At 33.8% G+C, this 8441-nt stretch overlaps 1 long non-coding RNA gene and 2 pseudogenes across 1 annotated transcript; 1 reads left to right on the plus strand and 2 right to left on the minus strand.

The window, feature by feature from the left end:
* Positions 1-680: 680 nt before the first annotated feature.
* On the plus strand, positions 681-4936 carry LOC141704265 (bifunctional nuclease 1-like; annotated as a pseudogene).
* A 780-nt stretch (positions 4937-5716) lies between these two features.
* LOC141704264 (uncharacterized) lies at positions 5717-6476 on the minus strand. The gene is made up of 2 exons (XR_012567894.1): positions 6386-6476; positions 5717-6012 (listed from the first exon to the last, which is right to left on the minus strand). It is a non-coding gene; the product is annotated as an uncharacterized LOC141704264 (long non-coding RNA).
* A 458-nt stretch (positions 6477-6934) lies between these two features.
* Positions 6935-7531, minus strand: LOC141704266 (inositol-pentakisphosphate 2-kinase-like; annotated as a pseudogene).
* Positions 7532-8441: the final 910 nt, after the last annotated feature.

An 8441-nucleotide genomic window follows, 5' to 3' on the forward strand; every position in this document is an offset into this window, starting at 1 on the left:
TTGGTAGAATTTTCTAGAACGAAAAATTTATGGGAAATGTTTCACAGGAACTTTTTCAGCAAGAAGTTTTTGAATTTTGTTTCAAGGATTGTTTTTGGGCAATTTATCCTGAAATATATATAATTAAAATTAATATTTCAATTTTCCGATAAAAAATAAAAATAATATATTTCAAATTTTAGAAAAATCCAAAAAACAAAGTTTTGAAATTCAATTTTTCGAATTTCTATGCAAAAGATTTGAAATTGAAATTCTGAATTTGAAATGAAATCAATGTTTTCAAAAATTACCTTAAAAAAAATTAGTTTACATAAACATAAACTGTCAGGGAAAGAGAATACAGAACAAGAAGAAAAAAAGAAAGGATAAAATATTCTTGTAGAATTATTGATGTGAATAAAATATCCGATTTATAACAATAAAATATTAAGTATATTATTCTCTCTCTCTCGTGTTGATTAAAATGCTCTCTCTCTACTCTCTCTCTTTGGACTTTGGGTATATAATTGAGAAAGGCAGCCTAAAAAAATCTCTTATCCTGCCTTGCTCCTCCCACCACAACAATCCTCTCCTCCCCCTCTTTATCCAAACAAAAACACACACACACACACACACACATTTAAATATTAACCCTATGTATATACACACTTAACTTATATATCCTATTTCTATATTCATCCCTTAATCATCATTTTCTTATCTGATCTAGGACTTGCTCATACAACAGCCTTTCATCTCAGGTCTTCTTTTTGTTTTTAATTTTTTTAATTTGACTTATTTTATTATGATCTATTTCATTTTACTCATTTTTAAATGATTGTTTTCAAATTGAGTGTGTAAAGTTGTGTATGATCATGATATATTAACCGATCATACTGTTTTTATTTGTTCTTGACCTCTTTTTGTTAGATCATGTACGTGTTTCGTGTTGTTAGATTTCGGATGTTTATATTACAAGTTTGATTTGATGACCATTTCAATACTGTTGTATGTAGCCTTATTCGATACGATACGATTAATAAGAATGTAACTTACAAATGTATTCATTGAAAAACACTCCGAATTGCCTAACTGAACAAGTTGTTGACTGTATTTGCTTCGATATGTAATTACGTAACTACGCACACGGAATCAAGTCTTCATTTATATGTTTACAAGTAATCTTTCAACACATTTGACCTAGTTAAAAATTGAATAGAGTGCTCGTTTCGATATATTGTCTTTTTAGTAGCTATAGTTTACTCGATCTCAAGGTTATAAATCTGAAACTGCTTGTACAAGACAGTGTGATCTTCAGGTCTGTCATTTGATATATTTAATTGTTTACAATGGTTTTAATTTGTGCAGTCTTTTTAAAGATATCGAAGGAGATTATGTAGTTATATTGAGCTATGTGATCATGATATATAAACAGATCATATTCATATCCATGGTTCATATAATTAGATTACTTATGTATCATATGCTAATTTGATGTTACTATAAGACTTTTTTATGTGAATTTTAATACTTTTTTATGTAATTATATAAAATTTAATATGGTTGATAGTGTAGCTTGCATATGTATATATAGATTAAATATCTATCGGATACATCGAATCACTTGCGTGAAAATATTGTTAAATGATTCAAAAGATGCTTCAGTACCTAATTGCAGATGTAACCAGAAAAAAAAATTAATGCAGTGTGTTATTTCTGTTAAAATTTCCAAATTTTCTCTTGAATCAGTATATTATTGCTTGACAAAATTTTACTCATGCCCTTTTTTTATGAAATTTACAGGAAATAATATGAGTTCTGTACAAGGACCTGTTATCTGCCCGGCAGCAGTCCATTTAAAACAAACTGGAGCTTATATGCTACCGGTAAATGGACCTCTAATGAAAAATAGAGTTCTTAGAAGTGGGTTCTGGGGGTTCAAAGGGTTCAGTGGCAGTAGGATTAATGTGGGTAATCAACAGCGATTCCAGAAGGGGAAGGTAGTGAAGTGTAGTTTCAGCTCATCATCCAATGGTAATGGTAGTACTGCTGAAAATTTTAATGAGAACGATGCAGATTATGTGAACTCAAGTGTTGTCGAAGCTGGTGAGCTCTTAGCTGGACCCATTCATGGAAATTAATTTAATAATATTCCACCATTGCTTTTACACATAAAATTAGACTTGAAATCGTACTTTATAAATTAACTGTCTGTACCGGAAGTTGCTCTTTATTCGGTTACCTATTACTGTCATCAAGTTACTGCAACATAGAGTCTTGTCTGTGTTTGTGTTTAACTTCTGAGGGAAAATGCTGAATCTTGTGATAGCGACTTGCTCTGTACCTATTACTGTCATTGAATTACTGCAACATAGAGTCTTGTCTGTGTTTAACTTCTGAGGGAAAATGCTGAATCTTGTGATAGCGACTTGCTCTTTTGAACTAGCTCTTAGTGAAAGTTGGTTGTGTAGCATTCACAAAGATTACAACGAAGAAAGTTCCAAATCAAGTGGTTATGCAGAAGACATTAACGTACAGAATTAATCAAGGTTTTGCAACTTGGTTGAATAATTATGTAGTTGCTTTTAGGTTCTGTTAACCAGTATATTCTAACATGTTAAGAGAGAAGTCATTATGTACTTAATATGTGAAGCAGTAAACACAATGACAAATAATTGATATGAATGTTTGACATTTTTCGAGACAGTTGAGGTGAAGAGCAGTGCCGATGGTTTCATGATCAAGATGAGAGATGGCAGGCATTTAAGATGTGCCCATAACAACCCTCATGGAGGCCATCTTCCTGATTATGCCCCTCATCCCGCAATTGTGCTAAAAATGGAAGATGGAACTGGTCTACTACTCCCAATTATCGTGTGTATGTTTCCTTTGCAATTTTTCTCTTTCAGAATATAGGGATGTGTTCCTATTCTATTTTTATGATTAATAATTTAAGGTCAACTATTGACTTTTTCTTTCGGCTTCCAATCACTTGCTTTCTATTGCAGTGGAGATGCCAAGTGCATTGCTCATGGCAGCCATGCGCAGCGTCCAAATTGTATGCATCACTTCTATTTCTATCACTAAAGCTTGTCTGGTGTCAGTTGATGTTCTGGATAATTGTTAATTTTTAAACTTAAATTTGGAATTTGTAAAATTTTCTATTTCAGGCGAGGCCTACCATGTATCAAGTAGTTAAAGAAATGATTGACAAAATGGGATACTCAGTAAGTTTTATTTAATTTGTGTCAAGCTCAAGCTCTTGAGCTATAGATAAAATTATAAATCGTCTAATTCTAACAAAATAGAGAACATTTCCCTTCGTTAGATGAATCGTTTTTGTTATTATACAGGTGAAACTTGTTCGAGTCACAAAGAGAATACATGAGGCATATTTTTCACGGTTGTACTTAACAAAGGCAAACTCCTGAAACACAACACTATTTTGTTACGAATGTCCATTCATGATTTTGTTTGGAAAGCTGATTATCTGACAGATGTTTTCCTTACCCCAGGTAGATGACGAAACAGAAAATATTAGCTTTGACCTTAGACCTTCGGATGCCAATCAACATTGCAGTGAGATGCAAGGTACCTTTTCCATTTTTTTAATAGTTGACCACAACACATCGACCTTGACTTTGACAGCATGTGAACCTTGAATTCCCGTAAATAGGATGAGGCCGATGCCTCTAGGCTAAGAGCCCTTTAGTGGTACCTTTGGATATGCATGCATATGCACTTTTTTTTTGCATGTGTGCATTGGTGGTAGGCGGGTAGATCATTTTAGTCACACCATTAATTAGGAGATGATGTTCATATATGTTCAATTCCTAAATCCTAGACCAAGACTATCCATCCAACCTTTGTTCTTATATTTTGATTTTTTTTCAGGTGCCAATACAAGTAAACAAGTTTTTGGCTTATAGTGATGGAATGAAAATAATTGAGCCTGCAAAAATTTCAATACCTGGTTCTTCAGTGGCTTAATATTCACAGAACTGGACAGGTATGGCTCACATTGTTTAGCCGACGAAAAATTCTTTGGAAAAGGCCCGTAAGTGGCTGTATGCTACGATTTGAAAAACTTCCACCCAAAATTTTTAATAGGAATGTTGTGATTTATCAAGACACTGATTCCTTAAAATTGATTGTCAATAAATTATAAGACATGCAGTTGAAATAACCCTTCCAGTTTTCGGGAAGGAAAGGAACTCTAGCTGATACTTTCTTTTCTTATCATGTATACTATGTTTTCAGGCCCAATGGCCAGCCTTGTGTTGAAACTAAGGAATTTGATCTTGTGTGCAACATGCTGAAAGCTGCCATGAGGAACGCTATAGTGATGCTGGTAAGTTTTGCATTCTTCCGGAACTTCTACATGCTTCAACTATCTGGTTCATTCATCTCTTTTGAATCATGGGAATTATCAGGGTTATTAAATTCATTAAACATCAAATGTGAGCGCAATATCTCATGTTCCTACGAAGTAGATACGAGTTTTGGTGTTTTTTAATAAATAGAAAGCATGCTATTTAGGACACTTGTGGTTTATATTATTGCATTTCGAACACCTTTGGTTCAGATTCTTATCTGGTTCCCTCATCTCTGTTAATTACGGGGATCACAGGGTTATTAAATTCTGTAAACATCAATGTGAACATGATAAATAAATCGAAACATGCTCTTTAGGACACTTTTGGTTCATATTTTATTGCATTTCGAACATATTAGTGACCAATTAAAGCTTTAAATTAAATGTGGCTGATTCCACATTTAGTTTGAGATGGCACTGTTTTTTTTGTGCTTCTTTCTTTGCCGAGCGAATACATCGGCCAGGTTCAAGATAAACTCCTTATCTTGTCTTTGAAAATTTTCACAAGAGTTTTAATGATCTTTTACAGCTCAGTGGCGGGATAAACTCAGCCAATTCAGATCAAAGAAGAACTGGGCTTAAGCAGGTATATTTTTGTCTTTATAGGTACCATAGTTGAATGCTACACAAGGGGAACCTATTCTCATTTCTACAGACTTGTGCTTTTTGGTTTAAAGAAGACTAATATATATAGCTATCTTGCTTGTACCATGTATGCAGGGTTGAAGACTATGTACATAGAAACCCATTGTTCAAAGTAACCTGCTCCTCTGGCAAATTAACTATATAATGAATATATATGGGTGCACCCGTTGTATGTATATGTAAAACAGTTGTGAATATTCTGTAAAGTGTAAACTGTAAAATAATCCCTTTATGATGGACATATATTAGTGGCTACTGTTAATTTCATGTCACATCCCGTTGATTGCTATGGCTTCTGCTTTTAATAATCATATTAATCTACTCTTGTTTGTGGAATTTTGATCTTTTGAAATATAAACATCTTGAACCTACGCCTAAGAGTTGAATATACATAGATAGCTGCCCAGATTTGTTGTCTAGGCACAGCAGCTCAATTTAAATCTCAAGAATCAACTAATATAATGACAAGGCAGATGATGATACATAAACTCGTATTACAACGTATCTGTGTTCTAGTTTTATTACGTGACCGTAAACACAGCCAAATCTATATATGAAGGCTCCCTTACAAATCATGCATACAATTCTTAATCCTGGAGGCTGCGTTTTGATGACCGAGGAAATACTATCAGTAAATTGTAAAATAACAATCGTTACGCTTTTTACATAATAATGACAATACACTGAAAACTATAAATCTTATAACAGAGCTAAACATATGAAATATTATGGTGGATATTATTATTCTAAAACTTGGATAATTTGGAATAAATGTTATACAGTGAACAGCGACTTATTAAAGTTTAGGTGTACATTATGGCATTTGCCTCTAAGCAAAACCAAGTTCTATAGACAACATAAATTAAATGTCAGAGCAGCTAGTATGAAGAGACATCTCAGTTGCACTTTAAATGTTTGACATTGTAGCTCCTGCTTGCTCTGAAAGAATCATCTGATTCATCCTACTCACCATCTGACTCATCCCTATCTCCTTGTGGATCAAGCTACCACAACTACAGCAAAAGACGGAATGAGGATCAGTTGGGAGTTACACTATCAGATTATTTCTGTTGGCACACTAATAAAATAGAAGAAAAAGGTTTATTAGAACAAATATAGAGCAGCAAACTACGACATAATGTGTATAAGTGAAAAAATGATAATTTTAGGTTGTGTAAGTCTAAAATACAGACCTTCAGAGTGATACTTCGATAAGAAACTTGGCTAAGAACCTCACGGTACATTTAAGTTCTTTGATGAAAAATGAGAAATATGCACATGCATAATATAAACGTGTTTGAAAAACATAGCGGAGAAGCCTTGAAATGCAACCTACTATATTGTCCATGACAAGGACCAGGTCTATTCAATTTTCGCAGCTTTTACCTGGATTATCCTTGACTTTAGATATCTGAGAATAAGCGCGAACTATTTTCTGGTCTAACTCATAATAGTATTCCATCTTCGTTAGAGGTTTCTATCCAGGTCAAGAAAAGATGCCTGTGAATTAACAAATTTAGTAACTATATCAACAAATAAGACAATGCCATATTAGCAATATTCCATTGTCTTAAATAGGAAATACTAACGAGTGCAGTAGTAGATAATAACATCAGCAGGGGGAATCAAGATTTGAGCTCCTGATAGTGTAAAGGTCATGATGGATCACTAGACCATTTAATAAATTAAAAAGCACTTTGCATTGTCTTGCATTATTCCATAGTATCTGCGACTAATGTTTACATGCTTTTGCTTCAAAAAACAAATGATAAAGGATGAGAGGATTTGTGCATTAACTTAGGAGAAGGCAGAACGGTGAGAATCTGAGATCAGTTGTGACACATACCTTGTATTGAAAGCTTTGTCTAGTCGATTTAGTACAACAGTATCATCCAAAGATTCCATGTCTCTGTTTTCAGTGGGTCCTAAAACTTATCATCGTAACTCAAGTCCTTTGCAGTTGCAGCAAGTCAGATAGTCCTTCACAATCTTTAAGCTTTTACTGTATGGATCTGAATGAATATGGGAATATCTTTCTGACAGTTTCTCTTCTACTCCCGGAATTTGCTGCATACTTACAAGACTGGGCAAACAACATTATAATATGCATGAATTGCCCCTTCAATGTCAAGCGTATCAAGCATCTGGGCTTTTAGGAGCCTATCTAATAGTCTTGATCTGAAAACTGTCTCAGCAACAAGATCCAGGAACTTTGTTGTACGATTGCCATTGTCTGATTGAATCACACATTTCAGTACATCTTCAAACGTTTCCCTAGTCAGATAGCTCTTGCTGCTTGGGCTACCACCTAAGCCCCCATATATGAGAGAACCATTAAAATACCCGAAAATTGTTCTGAGGTGTAAGAAAAGGTCCTTCACAGCTTTATTTACTCTCTTTATAGATTTAAGAGAACAGATCCAACGGATCGTATTCGCTTACTTCCGATATCTGAAACAAATTTTTGAATGTTGAAGAAGGTATAATTAAATCAAGTGCTAAACAATCTTCCACACGAGAGCAACAACACATAAAAAACAGATTTAAATGACATCAGTGTTGAAGAATATACTATTTAACCAAGAAATGTACTAAATGCTGATTGATAATAATTTTTATACAAGCATCCAACAAATAGTGGACTGGTCTTAAAATTTAGTAGTAGGATAGACAATACCTTCCCCTGATGGATTTCAGTGCCTGATGCATTTTAAATCGGCTTATGCTCTTTTTAACAGAATTTCCTCAGCTATCAAATCTGAAACTGGCAGAAATCCGCATTGGGCTGCTTTGAGTGAGCAAGAATATAATGAGAAAAGTAAGATATACTTAATCTTTGGTGTATCCTTTTAAACTGCCTCTTACTCAAAACATTCAAAAGAAATTATTAGAAAAGAACATTAACAGAAGGGGGTAAGAACCTTTATCTCAACAGTTATGCAGAATTCTTTATTAAGAACACCTGAGAAAAAGGTAAAGATAAATTTCTGTTACGAACAATCATTATATAAAAGCATGAGACCGTAAATCATTAGTTGTTTCAATATACATTTCAAACAACTTACAACCCTCAGAACTCCAGACACGTACTTATAGATATAGGACAACAATCTAATCAACATCCATAGGTTATCATTAAGGGAAATGTAAAAGCTTGAATTGGACTGTTGGTATGAAAAGTCAAAATATGTTGCCTCGCTTGTGAAGATAAGATTTAAAAAAAATTGTTACTGTATTAAAGGAGAATCAGCTTCATGTTTTCCTTCAATAATTTTTCCATGTAATACTACAATAAATATATGCCCATAAAACTGTGTTTCATGAGCAAGTAACCCACTACTTCTTTCTTTAGACTGCAACTAGTGGATGACTCTTGAAAGCCACCTAAGAAGCATGCATCAGATGTATGTTAACTGAGGTACAACACATACACCACAAGTAT

The sequence above is a fragment of the Apium graveolens genome, unplaced genomic scaffold (genome assembly GCF_009905375.1).
Source record: "Apium graveolens cultivar Ventura unplaced genomic scaffold, ASM990537v1 ctg7646, whole genome shotgun sequence".
NCBI classification, from domain to species: Eukaryota; Viridiplantae; Streptophyta; class Magnoliopsida; order Apiales; family Apiaceae; genus Apium; species Apium graveolens.